We start from the raw sequence: 20881 nt of genomic DNA on the forward strand, positions 1-20881 counted from the left end.
GACACAGGGTATACAGCGGGCCTGGATGTCCCCAAGGTAGACACACAGCATTCAGTTGCATGTGCCCCGTAGGTTTCCCAGGACTCCTCTAGACCCCCTTCTCATGTGTCATCTTCACTTACCTGTTTAGAGTCTTGTATGGATGGAAGTGGCATGGCTGGCATCCTGGGAGTGTGTTTTTAGAAACAATGTTGACATTTTAAACTTTTTTTGCCATCTTTTGTGAATGTTTACCAATTGTTTATTTGTGTGCATTTTTCAATAGAGCGTATCTTAGGAGTACTCCGCTGTGTTTTCCCACCTCTTTTCTTGATGGTACAGACCCTATATTTTTGAGGATATCTTTCCTCACTCTCTGCCCATTTTGGATAAAGAGATGGTGGCTGGGGTCCAGAGGGACAAAGAGATTGAGACTAAGGCTTTGAGGGTGAGGAGTAGTGGGATAAAGGGATAAAGGTTGGGTGGTCAAGAGGGATTAATAGAATAAGACTAAGATGCTGAGGATGAGGAATAGTGGGTAAAGAGATGAATAATGGGATCCAGAGGGATACATAAAGGGAGGATGGGGTATAGAGGTATAACGTGATGGAGGCTAGGGTCCAGAGGGATAAAAAGTTTGAGACAAAGGCTCTGTGGGTGGGATCTAGAGGTATAAAGAGATGGAGGCTGGAGTCCTGAGGATAACAAGGACTTTCCGGCAGACTAGGTCTGACGGAATCAGTCCGTCGCACAATCCGATCATGTGTGGGCTGATCCTATGGTTTTTCATTTAAAAAATCCGAAGCACCTAGAAATAGAACATGTTTCAAATCTGTCCGACAGACTCAATTCCTATCGGGAAAACCATTTGTCTGTATGCTGGTCCGGCGGACCAAATACGACGCAAGGGAAGCCATTGGCTATTGAACTTCCTTTTTTAGTCCCGTCGTACATCATCCCATTCAAAATGAATGGACTTTCAAATGGACTTAGTCTGTTCGTGTGTGGCCAAGTCCGTTCGTTTGGAAGTCCGTCGGAAATCCACTGTAAAGTCAGTCGGGAAGACCATCAGACCTAGTCTGCCAGAAAGTGCGGTCGTGTGTACGCGGCATAAGACTCTGAGGGTGAGAACTAGAGGTATAAGGAGATGGAGGCTTGGGTCCAGAGGGCTAAAAAATATTGAGACTATGGGGTCGGTTTACTAAAGGCTAATCCACTGTGCACTACAAGTGCAATTGGAAATGCAGTCACTGTAGATCTGAGGGTGACATGCAAGGAAAATAAAAAGACAGCATTTTTGCTTGCACATGACTGGATGACAGAAATCAGCAGAGCTTCCCCTCATTTCAGATCTTCCACTCAAATCTAGAGCAGGTGTATTTGTAGTGCACAGTACAGTATATTTGCCTTTAGTAAATCAACTTCTAAAGCTCTTATGGTGGGAACTAGAGGTATAAAGAGATGGAAGATGGGGTCCAGAGGGATAACAAGATTGGGACTAAGATTCTGAGGGTGAGGACTAGAGGGATAAGGAGATGGAGGCTGGGGTCTAGAGCATGGGTCTTCAAACTATGTCCCTCCAGTTGTTCAGGAACTACAATTCCCATCATGCCTAGTCATGTCTGTGAATATCAGAGTTTTACAATGCCTCATCATGGGATGTGTAGTTTCGCAACAGATGGAGGGCTGTAGTTTGAGGATAACTGGTCTAGAGGGATGAAAAGTTTGAGACTAAGACTGAGGCTGTGGTCCAGAGGTATAAATAGATGGAGGCTGTGGTCCAGAGGTATAAAGAGATGGAGGCAGTGGTCCAGAGGTATAAAGAGATGGAGGCAGTGGTCCAGAGGTATAAAGAGGTGAAGACCAAGACTCAGAGCCTTAGAAATAAAGGAATAAAAAAGACGGAGGGTGAGAACTAGAGTTATAATAATAGAAAAAGAGAGTGAGGATCAGAGGGTAAAAGAGAAGGCCAATGTGCAGAAGGATAAAGAGGTGGGCTGATCTCCAGAGGATTAAGAGAGTCAACTGTGGATGTCATGCTTAGCCAATGGTTTCAATAATTTCACTATGTAGGTCAAGAGATTTGACTTCTTTATGACTTAATTTGCTGTGTATTTTTTATCAGCTGGCTGATTCTGGAGAAAGCCAGGCAGCTTGCAATTTAAGAAAATGGTCAGAAAGTGGATTAGAAGCCTCATTGAAGGACCGAACAGAAATGTTTGTATCTATAGAACAGACCTGACTGCTACCTATGATGTTGGGAAATAATTCTTTCCATTTGTGGTTTCTACATGAACTTGATGATGTCGCCATCATCATTTATGATGATGTTGCAATTTTTACGGCTTTTCAAAATGGCTGCCTCCCCCAGGTATAACCGCCAACACCCGCCCACGCAGACAAACAAACACGGAAGAATTGAAAAACACATCCAATTCCCATTAAGCTCTGTGACTGGGGAAGAGGTGTGGCCATTCAGGCAGAAAAGGATCAATAATAAAAATGAAAGGTTTGGGAGAAGCCCGGCTCGGTCTACTTTGTTCAGCAGATAATGAAGAAAAACAAAACGTGAAGGAAATCAGATTGCTAACAAGAATTTCTGCGACGCTGGATGAATTCCAATCGGCTTCTAACCAGCAAAACGCAGATGAATGTTTTTAAAGTCGCAATGCACGGCCACAAAACCATGATTGCTCGTTAGTCAGTCCCGCTGTTGTGTTATACGGAGTCCGGGGAGCGGTTCCAGTCTGGGCTTTATGGGGTGAAACATATTGCTCTTATTCTCCAGATCCTCCTAACAGGCAAGGCAAAGGCGATGATCTGCATTCTAATGAGCAAAGTGCCAGAGAGAAGGAAGATCTTATATCAGTCTCAATGCTTCACCACAAGGCCAAGGGGTACAGAACACGACCCAGTGTTAAAGAGTCTCATAAGCACAATATTCACAAAAAATCATCCCCATTCATCAACCGTACTAAATAAAAACTATTCTATACTATATCAACCAGAATCAATGTTCATATGCTCCAGTTGTCATATTCCAAGATAGATTCCAATGTGTTTGGTGAACACTTTTTTCAGCAGTTGAGGAAGGTGGACGTGCTACACATGCCCAAAAGAACTTCCTCATAGTACACCGTACGTGTGTACAATGTCCATTCCGTCGACCCCTCTATTGGATCCCACCCACCCTCCTTGCAATTCCCAGTGTTGAAAATTGAACCGGGAGTTGCTGAATCCATGATTATCAACACTGTTTAGACACAGAATAGAGAACTATAAAGAAACATTCTTACTTTTGCAGCTACTCGGTTTCATTCATCTGCACATCAAAGGGATGAACTTCCATCTGCAGATGCTATATGGCAAGGGTGCTTAACCTGTGGCCCTCCAGCTGTTTCTGATCTACAAGTCCCCTGCCTTTGGGAGTCAGGCTTGTACCTGTCAGCCTTTCAATGCCTCATTGGACTTCCGCAACAGCTGGAGGGCCACAGGCTTGAGCACCCATGCTATATGGTTTGGGCTGGAGACCATGCTGAACGGACAGGATCGATCACTAGTAGTAGGAAGGTGGCTGTGTGGGCAGTGAGGAAGGGATCGCTTCCAGAGGGTTGTGCCTGCCGCTGGATGGTAGTGGTGGGCCCATTGGGGGCTTGGGTTGCTACCTTTTTTTTTGTACAGCCTTGTGGTTGTTTCAGCAAGAAGACTTGGATGGAGATGAAGGAGCATCCGGTGTCCAGAAAAACACAACTCTTGATGTAGGGTTCATAAAATGTTTTATAGAAAATGTTTACATGCACATCAAGCCAACATGTTTCAGGGGAATTAACTCGCCCTTCTTCAGGACTAAATCATATAATCATATTATATATACACACACACACACACACACACACACACACACACTACATTGTCAAAAGTATTAGAACACCTGTCCTTACAAGCACATGAACTTTAATGACATAACAGTCTTAGTATTATATTGAGTTGGCCCACCCTTTGCCGCTATAACAGCTTCAACTCTTCTTGGAAGGCCGTCCACAAGGTTTAGGAGGGTGTCTATGGGAATGTTTGACCATTCTTCCAGAAGAAGAGCATTTGTGAGGTCAGGCACTGATCTTGGACGAGAAGGCCTGGCTCACAGTCTCCGTTCTAATTCATCCCAAAGGTGTTCTCGCTCATCCATGTCTTTATGGACCTTGCTTTGTGCACTGGTGGGCAGTCATGTTGGAACAGGAAGGGGCCATCCCCAAACAGTTCCCACTAAGTTGGGAGCATGAAATTGTCCAAAATGTCAATTTATATAGTTTTCTTATTTTAATAACTTTTTTTTTTACACTGTCCCTTTAATTTTTTTATTGCATTTTATTTTCATTTTTACACTGTCCCTTAATTTTTGTTAAATTTTTTTTTTCCATTTTTACACTCTCCCTTTTATTTTATTTTTTTAATTACATTTTTTTTTTTTACACTGTACCTTTATTTAATAGTGTGTTTGGATATAATCACGCATTAAGCGATTACCCGCAGTTAGGGACAGATAAACGCCCCCAGACGCAAGCAACCTGGCACAGTTATTGTGTCAGGAATGTTGTATACATGTGCTCCAGCAATGTCCGATGCCATGCCCAGCCGATGTATCACCGATAAGATTCATGTGAAGTTCAACAAAAATGATTTTATTAGCGGAACACTCAGCTAATCCAAAGCCGAATAAAATTTGAATGACAATAATTGCGGGTTAAATGGCAGGCATAACCATGAATGCGCATGAGAGAGCAATCGAGGAGATTGAATTATGAATCACAGCAGTGAATATGCAGATTGATCCGAAATTCCGGCTCTGGCTGCCATAATATGAAAGTTAAATCTTCAGGCGCATCGCGTCGCTCTTGATTGCTTTTTAAAATACAACAAGGCCGTTTTATTCCATCATCATTCTTTTTGTTAAAGAGTTCAGCAGAGATAAAAGATTAAAGCGCTCTTCAGCGGGCAAAAAGATCTCCGACCGATATCTGAATGCAACCCGACTTGGCGAGCCGAGCCTAAGCGCATGCCTTATTACACATTTGCCACCTTCTCTTTGATAAAAAATAAATAAATAAATACGTGGCAGAGATTTTCCAGCATGTCGGTGAGTCTCTGCATACTTACCACGTGTTCTTCCCCATAAGGACAACCTTTTACCGCCAGATAATTGCAGAACTGAATTGCTTGATTGGATCAGCGCACACTCGGTTCTTTTAGGCTCCATTCGCATCTGAACATGCGCAACATTGCACGCTTGCATTGCCATTCATTGTTAATGGAGAAGCACAGCCAGAGCTTGTTTGGCTTTACTTCTGTGCATCACAGGAGTGCAGATTGCTCTGCACGTCTCTGAACTAGTTTTCAGCAGACGGCGGGTTGAAGTCCACTGTCGGCTGACGTCACAGAGCTGGTCAAGGCTCGGGCAAGATCGTGACAATGGAGTTGCCAACAGTCTGGATTTTCCCAGGACATTTACAGAATTCAGACACATGTCCCAGTCTGAGCCTGTCCCAGGTAAAATCCTGGAAAATAGGATTGGTCCCAGGCAGGGCCAGACTGGGCCGGGGTGTCTAATCCCCCATAAAAAAGGCCCACCGCTCCGCCATCACCCTGTGTCATCCTGAGCCGTCGACACAGTAAGCTGGGTGAGCTGGGAGTTAGGACTGGGTGATGAAGGGAATGGGAGGCATATACCAGACAACTTCAGCAAGCTACTGGCTGGGGAGGCAGCAGGAGGCGGGCTGCAGTGCGTCCCAGCCAATGGGTGTGCTGTCCGGGCTTCCTGTCGCAGCCAATGGGTGCGCTGTCTGGGCCTCATGTCCCAGCCAATGGGTACGCTGTATGGGCTTCATGTCCCAGCCAATGGGTGCGCTGTCCGGGCTTCCTGTCCCAGCCAATGGGTACGCTGTCCATTATTGGCCGTGTGCATGGAGCTGCTGTGAAGCCATGTTAGTGATTCAGGTGAGGAAGAACAGTGTTAACAAGTGTCTCCCTCCATCCCTCTTCCTTTCTCTCTCCCTCCATTCCCTTTTCTTTGTTTCCTTCCCTCTTTCTTTCTCTCTCCCACCATCCATCCTTCTTTCCTTATCTCTTTCTTTCTCCCTCTCCCTTTCTCTCTATCCATCCTTCTTTCTTTCTTTCTTTCTCTCTCACCATTCCTCTTTTTTCTTCTCTCTTCATCCCTCTTTCTTTCTCGCTCCCTCCTCCGCTCTCCTTCCATCCCTCTTTTTGTCTTTCCTTATCTCTTTCTTTCTCCCTCCTTTTCTTTTTCTTTCCTGCTCCCTTTCTTCCATCTATCCTTCTTTATTTTCTTTATCTATTTCTTTGTTTCCTTTCTTTCTCTCTCCCACCATCCCTCTTTCTTTCCTGCTCCCTTTCTTCCATCTATCCTTCTTTATTTTCTTTATCTATTTCTTTCTCTCTCCCTCCATTCCTTTTTCTTTGTTTTCTGCTCTCTCTCTCTCTCCCCCCATCCCTCTTTCTTCTTCTCTCATCCTATTCTCTTTCTCTCCCCCCCATTCCTTTCTTTCTTCATCCCTCTTTCTTTCTCCCTCCTTCTCGCTCTTCTTTTCTCTTCCCTCTGTCTCCATCCTTCTTTCTCTCTCCCTCCATTTCTCTTTCTTTCCTTTTTTCTCTCTCCCTCCATCCTTCTCTCTTTCTTCATCCTTCTTTCTTTCTCCCTTCTCCCTCCATTCCTTTTTCTTTGTTTCCTTCTCTCGTTCTTTATCTTTCTCTCTCTCCATCCTTCTTTCTTTCCTTATAGCTTTCTCTCTTTCTCCCTCCATCCCATTTCTTCTTCTCCCTCCATCCCTCTTTCTTTCTCTCTGACATTATGGTAAATATGTAATTTACCATAGACACTATAGGTATGGGTATCCTACCATACTGCATTCATGACTCCTATTATCTAGAGTCCCCTTCCTCTGGTAATCGGCCATCTCATATTATATGGTGGAGACGCACCTGGGTGGGTCACCTTTTTGTACAATATTCACTATCAAGGTGTATATTTCATATATGTTGAACACTGAATTCCTCACATTTTCCTAGGAGTGATCCACTAGTTTTATGATTGGACTGTATCACTTCTCATGGCTACAGGGCAACTCTGTGAATGTCCTTGACTGGCCCAGCCAGAGCCCAGAGTTGAACCCGAATTGAACATCTCTGGAAAGATCTGAAGATGGCTGTACACCGACCCTCCCCATCCAACCTGATGGCGCTTGAGAGGTCCTGCAAAGAAGAATGGGAAAAACTGCCCAAAAATAGATGTGCCAAACTTGTAGCATCATACTCAACAAGACTTGAGGCTGTAATTGGTGCCAAACGAGCTTCACCAAAGTATTGAGCAAAGGCTGTGATACTTGTGTACGTGGGAGGAGCCTGCGGTACTTGTGTACGTGGGAGGAGCCTGCGGTACTTGTGTACACGGGAGGAGCCTGCGGTACTTGTGTACGTGGGAGGAGCCTGCGGTGCTTGTGTACACGGGAGGAGCCTGCGGTGCTTGTGTACACGGGAGGAGCCTGCGGTGCTTGTGTACACGGGAGGAGCCTGCGGTGCTTGTGTACACGGGAGGAGCCTGCGATACTCGTGTACACGGGAGGAGCCTGCGATACTCGTGTACACGGGAGGAGCCTGCGATACTCGTGTACACGGGAGGAGCCTGCGATACTCGTGTACACGGGAGGAGCCTGCGATACTCGTGTACACGGGAGGAGCCTGCGATACTCGTGTACACGGGAGGAGCCTGCGATACTCGTGTACACGGGAGGAGCCTGCGATACTCGTGTACACGGGAGGAGCCAGTGATACTTACGTACATGGGATTTTTTTTTCCTTTTTTATTTTTAACAAATTTAGCAAAGATTTCAGACAAACTACTTGCCATTATGGGGGATTGTTTGTAGAATTTTGAGGAAAATAATGAATTTAATTTATTTTGGAATAAGGCTGTAACATAACAAAATGTGGAAAAAGTGAATACTTTCTGGATGCACTGTATTCAGACAGCAGGGAGACTTTCCAGAATACACTAATCAGTGCTGCAGTCTATAGCCTGCTGCTCTGGATAAGCGGGTAAAACCCAGGCTGGTTGTGTAGAAGTTGATCGATAAAGTGATTGCTGTACAACCACAGTGCCCATGCATTGATTGAAAATCGTCTGGTCCCTGCTGAAAATGTCCAAATTTCAATCCATCTATGGCCGTTTTTAGACTATTGTATTGCAGTTGTGCTGATAAGTTTACATACCCCAGCAGAATTTAGGATTTCTTGGCCATTTTTCTGAGAATATGAATGATAGCACAAAAACTTTTTTTTCACTCATGGTTGGTGTTTGGCTGAAGCCATTTATTATCAATCAGCTGCGTTTACTCTTTTTATATCATAATGGCAACAGAAATTACCCAAATGACCCTGATCAAAAGTTTACATACCCTGGTGATTTTGGCCTTATAACATGCACACAAGTTGACACAAAGAGGTCTAAATGGCTATTAAAGGTAACCATCCTCACCTGTGATCTGTTTGCTTGTAATTAGTGTGTGTGTATAAAAGGTCAATGAGTTTCTGGACTCCTGACAGACCCTTGCATCTTTCATCCAGTGCTGCACTGACGTTTCTGGATTCTGAGTCATGGGGAAAGCAAAAAGAATTGTCAAAGGATCTGCGGGGAAAAAGGTAGTTGAACTGTATAAAACAGGAAAGGGATATAAAAAGATATCCAAGGAATTGAGAATGCCAATCAGTAGTGTTCAAACTCTAATCAAGAAGTGGAAAATGAGGGGTTCTGTTGAAACCAAACCATGGTCAGGTAGACCAACTAGAATTTCAGTCACAACTGCCAGGAAAATAGTTCGGGATGCAAAGAAAAACCCACAAATAACTTCAGGTGAAATACAGGACTCTCTGAAAACATGTGGTGTGGCTGTTTCAAGATGTACAATAAGAAGGCACTTGAAGAAAGATGGGCTGCATGGTCGAGTAGCCAGGAGAAAACCATTACTACGCAAATGTCACAAAGTACCCCGCTTACAATACGCCAAACAGCACAGAGACAAGCCTCAAACCTTCTGGCACAAAATCATTTGGAGTGATGAGACCAAAATTGACCTTTTTGGTCACAACCATAAACGCTTCATTTGGAGAGGAGTCAACAAGGCCTATGATGAAAGGTCCACCATTCCTACTTTGAAACACGGAGGTGGATCGCTGATGTTTTGGGGATGTGTGAGCTACAAAGGCACAGGAAATTTGGTCAAAACTGATGGCAAGATGAATGTGTTATGTAATCAAAAAATACTGGAGGAACATTTGCATTCATCAGCCAGGAAGCTGCGCATGGGACGAACTTGGTCGTTCCAACATGACAGTGATCCAAAACACAAGGCCAAGTCCACCTGTCATTGGCTACAGCAGAATAAAGTGAAGATTCTGGAGTGGTCATCTCAGTCTCCTGACCTCCAATATCATTGAGCCACTCCGGGGAGATCTCAAACGTGCCGTTCATGCAAGACAGCTCAAGAATTTCCAGGAACTGGAGGCTTTGTGCCAAGAGGAATGGGCAGCTTCACCATCTGAGAAGATAAAGAGCCTCATCCACAAATACCACAAAAGTCTCCAAGCTGTCATTGATGTTACAGTGGGCAATACACGGTATTAAGAACCGGGGTATGTAAACTTTTGATCGGGGTCATTTGGGTAGCTTCTGTTGCCATTATGATTTAAAGTGGGGTACCCCCTAAAAAAAAAATTAAAAGTCAGCAGCTACAAATACTGCAGCTGCTGGCTTTTAATAATCGGACACTTACCTGTCCCGGGTTCCAGCGATGCGGGGGAACGAAGCCCCCCCCTCGCTCCCCGCTCCGCTCGCGGCGCCGTCATGCATACTGTGGGCACCCGGCTGTGGCTTCACAGCCGGGCACCCACTGCGCATGCGCGAGCGGCGCAGGGCGCCGTGATACGCCGTACAGTCGCCTGGGACACGTGACAGGTCCCAGGTGAATGTGCGGCGCGAGGGGAAGTGATGTCACCAGCCCGGGCAATGAAGAAGGCAGACTACGAGGGACCCCCTAGCAACCGGTATTTAGAGGTGAGTAAAAAATTTTTTTTTTGCCAATTATTTTTTTTTGATTTTTTTTAAGATTTTTAAGTAGTTTTATTTTTTGGGGGGCAACTCCACTTTAAAAAGAGTAAACACAGTTGACCGATAATAAATGTTTTCAGCCAAACACCAACCATGAGTGAAAGAAAAGTTTTTGTGTTATCATTCATATTCTCTGAAAAATGGTCAAGAAATCATAAATTCTGCCGGGGTATGTAAACTTATGAGCACAACTGTTCTATTATGGATCTATTTAGGGGGAATGAAAAAAAAAAAAGGCACGACAGCAGAAAAACGACTGAAGACAGGAGCAGAACACATGGCCACCATCGACGTTAAGCGACTGTTTAGAAAATATGCAATTTTCACATTTTTCCTTGTGACCCGCCATATCTCGGATCCGTAGAACATCCGCTATTTGTAATTTGCAGGTCTTTTACATTTTAATCCGGCTGCAGACGTGTAAATGTTGCTGAACAATCAACAATTCAAGGAGATTTTTTTTTTATTTTTTGTCAGCGGAATTGAAAGTCTAATCCATATCTGAAAGGTTTACTAAATATTTACTGATCTGTTTTTTTTTTGGTTCCCCGGGTTCATGTAGAGGGATTGAGGAGTGCGATTCACATATCCTGCAATTTCCTGCAATTTCCTGCAACATTGAGACGCGTTCGCTTCATTCTGTTTGGCACAAAAGGATTTAAGTCTGCATGGGTCTGCTGTTTTTACATTTTTGTTTGAATATTTTCCAGCGGAAATTGTCAGAAGCAAAATATACAGCGAGAAGCAGGTAGGAGATACACAAGTTTGCCTATTAGCACGGCAGAGAGATTGGAAACAGAGGAAAAACATTCGATGTGTGGGGGGGGGAATTAGGGCCGGATCAATGTAACTGCTCAGCTCAGAGCAATTCTTAAATCTCCACTATGGGCCGGTTTATTTGGCAATCATTTTGGCATTACTTTTTTTTTTTTTCCATGAAAAATGTATTGACCGTTAAACACATAAGAACGAGCATACATGAAATGGTTCATAAGTTAGGAATACAGAGAAACAAGCAAATCTTGTCTAGCCACAGGTCTGTCAGGGCTGGGCTCAGCCCTTCCCTTCTCTGAGCTGTCTGCTCAGCTGTTGGCTAATTGCCAGCTCCTATCTCTCTACAGTGACTCACCTGTTGATGATATCCTGCTCGTCAGTCCTGTCCAGAGGATCTCTGCCTTCACCTTGGTCAACATCACAGAAACTATCTCCTGTGATCCTTTTCAAGACTTGCTTTGCTGACATCCCTTCTGGCTCCAGATCCTGCTTGCTGTTCCACTACATTGATCCCTGACCTCTGGCTTGGCCGACTATCCTGCTCGTCAGTCCTGCCTACTTAAGCTGTCCAGTCCAGAGGATCTCTGCCTTTGCCTTGGTCAAAATCACAGAGACTATCTCCTGCATTCCTGTTAAAAGACTTGCTTGGCTGACATCCCTTCTGGCTCCAGATCCTGCTTGCTGTTTTACTACACTAACCTCCGGCTTCCTGACGTTTTGCCTGTCTGGCTATCCTTTCTGGTTCCTGAACTCTGGCTATGTTTTGACTATATTTGTTCTTTTTACTTTTATTATTAAACAAGTGTGATTTAACTGTTCTTCTGTCTCAGTCTGATTTCATGGTTTCTGACATTGTCGTATCAAAGGGGAATGTTTACAGGTATGAAGCATTTATTACAGCATATGTTGTTTCTTAGTATGTCTATTAACCACTTCAGCCCCGCAAGGTTTTACCCCGCTTCCTGACCAGAGCACTTTTTACAATTAGGCACTGCATCGCTTTAACTGGTAATTGTGGTCATGCAACGCTGTACCCAAACGAAATTTGCATCCTTTTCTCACCACAAATAGTACCTTCTTTTGGTGCTATTTGATCACCTCAGCGTTTTTAATTTTTTTCGCTATACACAGAAAAAGAGCGACAATTTTTGAAAAAAAACAAATTTTTTTTACTTTTTGGTATAATAAATATCCTAAAAAATGTTTTTAAAAAACACATTTCTTCATCAGTTTAAGCCAATATATTTTCTTCTACAAATTTTTGGTAAAAAAAATAAAAGAAAAAAAATCACAGAAAGCGTATATTGATAGGTTTGCACAAAAGTTATAGCATCTGCAAACTATGGGAAAGATTTATGGTATTTCTTTTTTATTAGTAAACGCGGTGATCTGCGATTTTTAGCAGTATTGCGACATACAGAACGTACACTTTGAGGTCTACTTCTTGAACCTGACGATGGAGGCCGACGCTACTGCCTAGGATGCAGTTGCCCCTGGACCTGGAGAAGAAGCCTGCTTAAATGAAGGACGTATACTCCTTCTCTTAACTGGTAAAGGGGTACTTTTTCCACTTGAAATTTTTTGGATGTATTTGTCCAAATCATCCCCAAACAGCCATTCACCATGGAAAGGAAAACCAGCCAGAAGTTTTTTGCATAGCGTTAAGATCCTACGCATATGCACCAGCACAAGCATAAGGCTCTGTTTGAGGGCCCAGGATGGGAGAAGGGGACCTATCGTGTTTTCTCCCATTCTGGGAAGATGCGATTAAAGCAGCTAACCTTTCTTCTAACCCAAGGCTAATGACAAAACGTCCTCAGTAACAGACGGGGACTGAAATGTTGGAAGCAGCTGCAACACCTAACAGACCCAATGGCTCACCCTGGCGAGCCACCTCTGGTCTTTGGAGGGAGGATGGCATTGCAGAGGCGTGATTAGGGTCCTCAGAGCCCGGAGGTGATACCTTTGGTCCCCTTTTTTGAGGTGTTTATACCCCCTTTTGGAAGGCATAGTCCTAAGCACAAAAGCAGAGGTACTGACAAAAAAAAAAGCACCCACTGCTGAGCTATAGTCCAGCAAATTGATGCTGCTATTAATACTCAGCCTGATACTGTGTAAATGTGCCTTTGGGAAAGCCTGTATCACCACTCACATGCCCCAATCTGCTCCTGTGTCCCTCCGTCAGCCAGATGAAATATGGCAAGAGGCTTTATAACTTTTGCACTTTGCACTTCTGTGCCGCGTGAGGAAAGTGACGCTGAGCCACGCCACTGCCGTGCTAAGCCACGCCCTTCTTCTCCCCACCACGCCCCCTCTCTTCTTTAAAAGTTAATTCCCAAGTGCACGCATCAGATCGGTTTGGCATGGGGGGGTGGAAGGAGGAGGAGGAAAGGAAGGAGCCGCCACGATCCCTGTGAGGGACGGTGTGTGGGGGGGGGGGCGGAACAGAACACAGGCGGCCTTACAAACTCCCTCTGCCTGCTCAGGGGAGAAGCTGCACTGCCCGGGTGGGGGATGAGCTGATGGAGGAAATAAAACAGTTGCAGGATAGGCTTCTTTAAAGAGAAGGGTTTTCAGGGATCATCTAAAGATGGATAGATTAGGGGACAGTCAGACAGATTGGGGTAAGGAGTTCCAAAAGATGGGAGAAGCTCTGGAGAAATCCTGGAGGTGAGCATGGGACGAGGTGACAAGGGAGCTAGAGAGCAGGAGGTCTTGGGAGGACCGAAGAGAACAGCTTGGTTTGTATTTTGGGACTAGGTTAGGGATGTAGTTGGGGGCAGAGTTATGGATGGATTTGTAAATTATTGTTAGCACTTTGAATTTTATTAATTGGGTGAGTGAAAGCCAGTGGAGGGATTGGCAGATAGGGGTGGAGGACACTGAATGGATGAGTCTTGCAGCGGCATTCGTTATGGACTGAAGGGGGGATCGTCTATGTAAAGGTAATCCAATGAGGAGGGAGTTGCAGTAGTCGAGGTGAGAGATGACCAAGGAGTGAATTAGAAGCTTGGTGGTGTCATTAGTTAAAAAGGGGCGTATTCTAGAGATGTTGCGAAGGCTAAGGCGGCATGATTTGGACAGGGATTGGATGTGGGCCTGAAAGGACAGTTCAGAGTCTAAGGTTACCCCTAGCACCCTGGCATGTGGGGACGGACTGATAGTTGTGCCATTTATTTTGAAAGAGAAGTCAGGGGAAGGGGCATGTGGGGGAGGAAATATTATGAGCTTGGTCGAGAGCGGCCGAAAATAGCCGAGAATGGCCGAAAATACCCCGAAGCCGCAGAGAGCGGCAGAAAGGGTTAAAAATAATGGGGGATCGGCGTACAACACGCACCCCCAATTTCCCCCTGATTTTAGGGGGGAAAAGGTGCGTGTTATATGCCGATAAATATGGTACTAACCCCAACTTTGCCCCCATCTACATCACCAACCTCATCTGCAGATATCGCCCAAATCGTCCCCTCCGCTCCTCCCAGGACCTCCTGCTCTCTAGCTCCCTCGTTACCTCCTTTCATGCTCGTCTTCAAGACTTCTCCAGAGCTTCTCCCATCCTCTGGAACTCACTGCTCCGGTATGTTCGGTCAGCCCCTACCCTGTCCACCTTTAGGCGATCCCTGAAAACACACATATTCAGAGAAGCCTACCCCACTTCTACCCAAGAACCGTACCCAAGTCCTATGCATCAGCTATTACCTTTTGCACCACCTCAACCTCCCTTAAGATTGTAAGCTCCATGAGCAGGACCCTCCTATTTCTTCTGCATTGAACTGTATTGTAATTTCACTGTCTCTCCCTCTATGTAAACTGCTGCAAATCCTGTATAATAATAACCCTGATAGAAGTGTCAGAAATTGCCTGGACTGGAACTACTTAACCTCTTCCCACGGTCGCACATTGCCGAGAGGGCATCATGTGGCATCTCCCGTGATCGTGCATTTTGCACGCCCCCCGTGGCACGCATCCGCAGGCATCTGTGATCGCTGTGTCCTTGGGATACAGCTGATCACAGGTTGTGGTAAAGAACCAATCACAGCGGCTCTTTAGCATGTGATCAGCTGTGTCCAATCAGGATTTGTCAGTTATAGTTATTCCTCTCCTCACTCTGACAGTGTGTGAGGAGAGCCGATAACCAGCAAATCCACACAGGGGACATCTACGCTAATAATCAGTGCCCTGATTATCAGTGCAGCCCCAACAGTGGTGCCAATCAGTGCAGCCAACCAGTGCAGTCAATGCCCATAAGTAATGCCTGTCATTGCTGCCTATCACTGTCCATCAGTGCAGCCTAACAGTGTCCTCAATGCAGTCTCATCAGTGCCGCCTCATCAGTGCGCATCAGTGTAGTCTCATCAGTGCTGCCTCATCAGTGCATCTGCATCAGTGTCATCTCATCAGTGCACCTCATCAGCATGCATCAGTGCCGTCTCATCGGCGCTCATCAGTGCGCAGCAGTGCTGCCTCATCAGCGCGCATCAGTGATGCCTCATCAGCGCGCATCAGTGACGCCTCATCAGCGACGCCTCATCGACATCGCATCAGTGACGCCTCACCAGCGCGCATCAGCGAAGGAGAAAAATTTCAAATTTAAAAAAAAAATGAAAAAACCCAGTGCCAATTAAATACCACCAAAAGAAAGCTCTGCCTTGAAAAAAAAAAAAAAAAAAAAAAGACTCAGTTAGACTTACCGGTGACGGTATTTCTAAGAGCCTTTCAGGACAACCCCGGAGAGAGAGTAGCTCCACCTTGCAATCAGGAAACACATGCCCACTTTAAAAACACCTCCTCCTCCTCCATGGCTTCAGTTATTGTGGCCTTCCGACGCTGGAAAACAAAGCACAGAAAGCACAACACCATGGTAGAACTTAATACATTTACTAAGCATAACCTAGGGAGGGAAGTAACGGTTGTCCTGAAAGGCTCTTAGAAATACCGTCACCGGTAAGTCTAACTGAGTCTTTCTCAAATCGCCTTTCAGGACAACCCCGGAGAGGATAACCGAGAAACTTACCCTAGGGCGGGACTACTGCCTGCAGTACCTTCCTGCCGAAGGCCTGATCTGCTGCAGACAGTAGATCTAACCGGTAATGCCGGAGAAATGTCGAATAACTGGACCAAGTGGCAGCCTTGCAGATTTGTTCAGGCGTGGCACCGGCCCTTTCAGCCCAGGAAACTGCCGTGGATCTAGTAGAGTGGGCAGCAATACCTGAGGGAGGTATTTCTCCTTTTGCTTTATAGGCTTCTGTTATAGCCAACTTAAGCCACCTACCCAGCGTACTTTTAGAAGCTTTCTCCCCCTTGCGTGATCCAGAAAATATCACAAAGAGGGCGTTTGATTTTCTAATTTCTTTAGTAACTTTCAGAAACTGTAAAAGACATCTTCTCACATACAATGTGTGAAAAACTTCCTCTCCTGCATTTGCTGGGCTTGCAGAGAATGTAGGTAACACTATTTCCTGTGATCGATGGAAAGTTGAGGATACTTTCGGTAGGAATGCGGGATCCGTCCTCAGTATCACCCTGTCCTGATAAATTCTAAGGAAGGGTTCTGTAATAGCTAGAGCTTGGAGCTCGCTGACTCTCCTGGCCGAGGTGATGGCCACCAAAAAGATTGTTTTTAAAACCACCTTCTGTAAAGAAGCTTCTTGTAAGGGTTCAAACGGTGCTCCCGAGAGACCCTGTAAAACTGTAGACAAATCCCAACTGGGAAAGTCTTTAAGGGCTACTGGTCTATTTCGAGCAAGAGCCCTAAAAAATCTAGAAATTAAAGTTTCTTTAGATAAAGTCTTTTCAAAGAAAACTGATAAGGCAGCCACCTGAGTCTTCAGGGTACTGGCTGCGAGACCCTTCTCCATTCCTTCATGGAGAAACTCCAAGACGGACACCGTGCTCTTGACCTTGAGTTCTCTAGAACTGCACCAGGAGTTGAACTTTTTCCAGACCTTCATGTAAATTGCCTGTGTAACTGCCTTCCTACTGGACAGCAGGATCTTTACTACTTTATCTGAGAGACCTTTAGCCTTTAACAGGTCCTCCTCAGAAACCAGGCGGTTAGCTGCAGGAGTTCCACTTCTGGATGACTTACTGTCCCCTGGGATAACAGATCTTTTCTGAGTGGTAACCTCCATGGGGGCTTCGAGGCTAGGTTTCGAAGACCCGCGAACCAGGGTCTTTTTGGCCAAAAAGGAGTGACTAGTATTAAGTCTGTCCTTTCTTCCCTGAATTTCCTCAGTACTAGTGGAATTAGAGGAAAGGGGGGAAAGGCATAGCACAGCTGGTAATGCCAGGGGTGAGCGAATGCATCCAACCCTATTGCTGCATCTCCTCGGTGAAGAGAAAAGAATCTGTCCACCTTTGAGTTCTGCTGGCTGGCAAAAAGGTCTACCTGAGGAACCCCCCAGGCCTCGGAGATCATCAGGAACACTTCCTGATTCAGACTCCATTCTGCCTCTAGCAATTTGCGCCTGCTTAGGAGGTCCGCAAACAAATTCTGAGAGCCCTTCAGATGCACTGCCGATAGTGAGGCTGTGTTCTGTTCTGCCCAGGCTAACAACAGATTGGCCAGCTCCATCAAGCTCCTGCTTCTGGTTCCCCCTTGCTTCATAATGTAGGTAACCGCTGTTGTGTTGTCTGACAACACCTGAACATGGTGGCCTCTCAAACTCTGCTGAAATGCCACTAAACCCAGAAAGATCGCCTTCAACTCCCTCCAGTTGGATGATCTTTGAGCTTCCTGTTTGGACCAGACCCCCTGAGATGTCTGACCATCCAGATGGGCTCCCCAGCCCCAGGCACTTGCGTCTGTAGTAAGGCGCTTGTCCACAGGAAAGGTCCACACCAGGCCCCTTGAGAGGTTTGCCTGGTCTCTCCACCACCAAAGAGCCCTTTTCGTCTTTGACGAAATTTTTAGCTGTTTTTCCAAAGGATCCTGATGGGACCAGCTTGACAGAACCTCCCTCTGAAGGGATCTGGAATGGAACCTGGCCCACTGAACAGCCGGGATTGCTGCCGTAAGCAGGCCCAGAACTGCCATAGCCATCCTGACTGAGACTGTCTGGTTGCTCTGTATCCGCTGTACAGCTAGCTGTAACTTTTCCTGTTTTTCCAACGGCAGGAAAACTTTCTGGAGAATCGAATTTAATGTATACCCCAGAAATTTCATTTCCTGTGAGGGGGTCAGGATTGACTTCTCTAGGTTTAGAAGCCATCCCAGGCCCTCGAGGTGAGACTGGGCCCTCTGGAGATTGACTAGGACCTGCTCCCTGGAGTCTGCAAAAAACAAAAGGTCGTCCAGATAAGGAACAACTGGAATCCCCTTCAATTTCAGGGGTTCCAAAGCCTCTGCCATAATCTTCGTAAAGACCCTGGGAGAGGACGAGAGTCCGAACGGCAGAGCCCTGAATTGGAGGTGCCATACCGAGCTCCCTACCTTCAATGCCAGGCGCAGGAACTGCTGCGATGCCTGATGAATTGGTATATGAAGGTAGGCATCCCTTAGGTCCAGGGATGCCATGAAGCATTCTGGGGTCAACAGCTTTGTGATGGAGAAAATTGTATCCATCCTGAAATGTTTGTACCGAATGAACCTGTTCAGGAATTTCAGATTCAGGATTAGACGGTACTTCCCTGAGGGTTTTTTCACTAGAAAAATATGTGAATAAAAACCCCCGCCCTGCTGGCTTACTGGGACTTGAATCAGAACCTCTTGCTGTATCAGCTCCTGTAACAACAGCTTCATTGCAGAGGCCTTCTCCTGATCCCTTGGCAATGTTGTCACATAAAACCTGCTCGGGGGTGGTTCTGAAAACTCCAACCTGTACCCCTGATCGACAACGCTCTTCACGAACAGATTTGGAGACAGCCTGTCCCATTGTTCGCGAAAAGCTGACAGTCTCCCCCCCACTGGGGAGATATTGTCACTTGTTCTTAGGGGACTGCTCTGGGGGAGATCTAAAGAGGACTCCACCCCTGCCTTTGCCCTTCTGTGAACCCCATCTGCTCTTGTGCTCCTGGTCTTTTTTATGGGACTGCTGAAAAGCACGAAAATTCTTTTTAGCCATCTGCTTTTTCTTAACTGGAAAAGCCTTCTTTTTATCGGCTGTTCTATCCAGCACAGACTCTAAATCAGGACCAAAGAGCAAGTCACCCGAGAAGGGAAGACCACACAGCTTGACCTTAGAGGCAGTGTCCCCAGACCATGTTTTCAGCCAAACTGCTCTCCTGGCTAAATTTACAAGAGCCGAAGACCTAGCGGCCAGTTTAACTGATTCTGCTGATGCATCCGCCATGTATTTGACTGCATTCAGGATCAGTGGAAAGGACTCTAAGAGATCCTTGCGGGGTGTCCCCGCCTCAATATGGCTCTTCAGCTTCTCTACCCAACATTCCAGATTCCTGGCCACCACCGTAGCTGCCATTGCTGGTTTTAGACTGACTGACGCAGCATCCCAAGCTTTTTTAAGGATGGAGTCAGCTTTTTTGTCCATTGGGTCTTTAAGGATCCCCATATCTTCAAAGGCTAGATCCGTTCGTCTGGATACCTGCGAGAAAGCTGCATCGACTCTGGGTTTCTTATTCCAAACCTCTGAGTCCTTATCTTCGAAGGGAAACCTTCTTTTGAGAGCTTTAGAGAAGAAAGGGGCTTTTTCTGGGTCCTTCCACTCCTTTCTCACTGAGTCTGAGAGGACCCTGTGGACAGGAAAAACTCGCCGTTTTGTTTCGTCCAACCCCTGGTACATTTTGTCATGAACTGACAGTTGTACTCTTTCTTCCTGAATTTCTAGAGTAGTGTAGATTGCTTTTAAAATATCATCTACTTCCTCTAGTGATAGCTTGAATTTGCAGCCCCTGCTATCTTCTTCCTCTTCCTCCTCCTCAGAATCCCTGAAGGAGATGAGAGTACTACCCCCTTCGTCTCCAGACTCTTCAGTTTCCACCTGTCTGGATGACGACGCCCTGGGGCTGGGCGGTAAGTTCTGAGGCTCGGTCTGTGCGGGAGGGTTTTGTATCAGGATGGACTTGACTGAACTCAAAGAGTTTGTCAGCTCTTTAACCGAAGAAAACAAATCCTTATATTGTTGAGATGTTTCCTCTTCCACCAATTCTCTGATACAATTTCTGCACATTGCCTTCTGCCATGAATCTCTGAGGGGGGTTTTGCAGGAAGGACATTTTCTCTGACCTGGTCTAGCTTTTCCTAGTGATTTTTCCTGAAACGACATACAGGTTTAATTCACTAAAAGCTCTCAACAACCAGTTGCTTAACACCAAGCCAGTGCAGAGACCCACCACCAAACAGACCTACTAGTGAGACCCCAGAACTAGGCTGCAAAAGGTCAGAGCGAAGTCCACCTCTGACCTGCAGCGACAGGCCCCCAAGAGGGGGGAACAAACAAAGACATACCCACAGTAAAGCAGAGGGTGCCAGTGCACCTTACGTACCTGGGCTGGACCGGTGCTGGGGGCGCCTGTCTCCGCCATAGCTGGCTTGCACTCTTCCATCGTTTGAGTGAGGCAGCTATTTTACAAACAGCTCTCATTTTAAAATTTCCCGGCCGCCGCGTCATCAAGGCCGGCCGGAAGCGGAAGCACACGGTCACCTGACCCGCCCCATGACCCCTGCGTTCCAGGCGCTGAACCACGGCGCCACGCCCCCTCAGAGCGCCCGCGCGTCACCGTGAACGACGCCGTCGCCGCCCGGGACCCGGCGCCGAAAACGGAGCCATGCCGCTGACCTGCAGCGGCCTCCGCCAGCAACAGAGCCCTCCCTGCGCTAACAAGCGGACACCGGGCACCCGACGCCGGCACTCCGAGGGTCCTTACTCCCGTGAGATGGCGGGACCAGGAGCTCCAGGAGTCCTCTCCCCGTGGAGATGCTGCTGGGGGTCAAAGAGAAACAACCTGCAACAAAAGGTAAGCCTTACTCCCCTGCAGAGAGTGTAGCTCTCCCTGGTT

At 46.3% G+C, this 20881-nt stretch overlaps 1 protein-coding gene across 1 annotated transcript in view; it reads right to left on the reverse strand.

The window, feature by feature from the left end:
* Positions 1-20881, reverse strand: part of ARMH3 (armadillo like helical domain containing 3) — a gene marked incomplete in the record, with an annotated part of 258014 nt that overhangs the window by 11095 nt on the left and 226038 nt on the right.

The sequence above is a fragment of the Lithobates pipiens genome, unplaced genomic scaffold (genome assembly GCF_037356315.1).
Source record: "Lithobates pipiens isolate NorthernLeopardFrog02 unplaced genomic scaffold, aLitPip1_a1.2 Scaffold_25, whole genome shotgun sequence".
Lineage (NCBI taxonomy): Eukaryota > Metazoa > Chordata > Amphibia > Anura > Ranidae > Lithobates > Lithobates pipiens.